We start from the raw sequence: 2499 nt of genomic DNA on the forward strand, positions 1-2499 counted from the left end.
AAATTGAAAAACTTTTCTGAATTTCTAACTGATAAATAATTTACAAAATTTAAAAAAATTATCATGGCCATAAATAGCTAAATAGCCCAAAAGTACCAACTAGGTTTACTTTTCTATTAGAAAAGATGCTGATCTCGAAAATCTGAGCATTTTTATTATGCAAAATGATACTCGTCGTTGTAAAATAACTATACACATCATTGTAAAACCAATACATTCATTGCTCCGTTCAAAATCTAATATTCAAATTTTTTTAAGAATAATAATTTTTTATTTTAAAGACGCATTAGATATTTAGCGAGTGGGTTAAACGTGTTTCTCACGTGGTGACGTCGCCACGCAAACAGCTGGTCTTACCTGCCGATATAAGTATCGAAAGTCAAATTAAATTTTAATGAGCGTTTAAGTTCGAAAGTTTACAACATTGGATATTCACTTGATTTTTTATGGAATTATTTTCCTATTTTATTGTAATTCAAAAACGAATAAGTAATAATCGTATTGAAATTTACGCCATATGTTTATTTGATAATTTTCTATACTTGATAAAATGTTCAAAATATTTTAATTCTGTTTACGGACATTTTCAACTTTAAATCTTGTTAGTTTTTTTTTCTATAAAATATGTTAATACAACTTTTTTCATTGGGTCAACAATCTTGAAAATGTTTACATTAAAATGTTTAATCCTCCACATTGTTATAATATAATTTTAACAATATTAAAAATACATAGGTAAGTAAGCAATATTTTTATTATAAGCATATTTTATAAAGTTTAAATTTTGACAAAATGTAACAAATTGAAAATGTACAAATTATCTTGTTATTAAAAATGTTTTTAATGGTCAATTTTTATAGCTAAGGAATGTAAATTTAAACCAAGATCTAAACTTGATCACAATCTAAAAAATTTACATACAAACACAGTTTTTTTTTTTATATAGTTATTTTAGATTCAAATTTGAATGAAATCACACATTAAAAACCAAGAATAAAGTTATAAGTTATTTTGTCATAATTATTATTCATGGTCACTTAAAACAATTTTACCATTTTATAGAAAATGTCTAGGTATAAACACAAATGTATGTGTCTAATTTTCGATAGTATGTTTATGTCTGTATGCACATTTTTGAGTAATTTTATAGCTACAAAAAGTTTTCAGTGAAAAGAAAAATACATAATTGTAAAACCAATATAGCTTCTCCACTGCTACTGAGAATCCAATAAAAACATATTGCAAAAAGTTCCCAAACTATCCTGCGAATAATAATGTATTTCAATTTGAAATCAAACACGAACTCTTACTATACCTAACTCATTTGTTTGTATACCTACATAATTATATATATATATATATATTCAATTTTGTTTTTTGAAAATAATTAATGACGTAATGTTTTTCTTTTTACTTATTAACATAAATATTTTGTTTGTTCAAAACAATACACATTGGTGATTTTTATTTTTACTATCGAAGGTGATATAACGCGTGTATAGACATTTTTTTAGATATTGATGAAAAATAACGAATAATGTTATAATTTGTATCTAGTTCAAATCTGGACAAATACGTAAAGATCACAATGCTTAGCAAATTATTTTGAGTTGAGAATTCGTAAACATTGTTCTTTTTAAATAAAAGATTTGAAAATGTAATACAAGATTCCTCATAAGTTTGTCTACCTTTATCAAAAAAATAAAAATGTTTTTCTTATACAATGATATTATATCATTCAATTCAAATTAAATAACACCATCCATTAGAGCGAGACCCACTTGTAGCCTACTGTACAGCAGAGCGACACCCATTTGCCCGCCTTTTTTTATTTGGTTGTTGAAACTAAAACTAAAAATATTTGTTTAAATATAACAAAAGAAAATCTAAAACGTTCATATTTTTGTTATTTTGTTATTTTCATAAATTATACTCCAAGTATTCTATAGATTATAGAACAATTGAAAATATTATTGAACTGTGTATATAGTATATTATAATACTTGAACAAACATACATTAAGACTAACAGTAAATATATACTATGTAAAAAATAATCATCAAGTATGTTAGTTGTATTTTAAAGTATTTTAATGATAATGAGTTGTTGTCTGAAATATGAAATAGTATAATATAATTGTAATCTACAAGCGGCTATAGTGTAGGTACACTGTCAGGGTTTATAAATTATGATGTGTAATAATGTTGATGTATGCAATGTTTTATATCCTAACCTAACATTTTGGTGTTTTTTTTCAGTAGCAGTGGCACGAAAAATGTGAATTTAAAAACATGAAATTCATGATTTCTTTTAAATTTAATTTCAAATTGTTTACGTTCCAGTTCTAACATTTCTCAAATCACCTCAATCAATATTTCTTCAGAATTAATAGCTACAATATATTTTTTAATCATTTTGAAATATTTGAATAGTAAAAAGTTGATTATCTATTTTACTAGGTAACCAAGACATTCCAGACCTTTGGGAATTTAATGATTA

This window comes from Acyrthosiphon pisum, chromosome X (genome assembly GCF_005508785.2).
Source record: "Acyrthosiphon pisum isolate AL4f chromosome X, pea_aphid_22Mar2018_4r6ur, whole genome shotgun sequence".
Classification (NCBI taxonomy): domain Eukaryota; kingdom Metazoa; phylum Arthropoda; class Insecta; order Hemiptera; family Aphididae; genus Acyrthosiphon; species Acyrthosiphon pisum.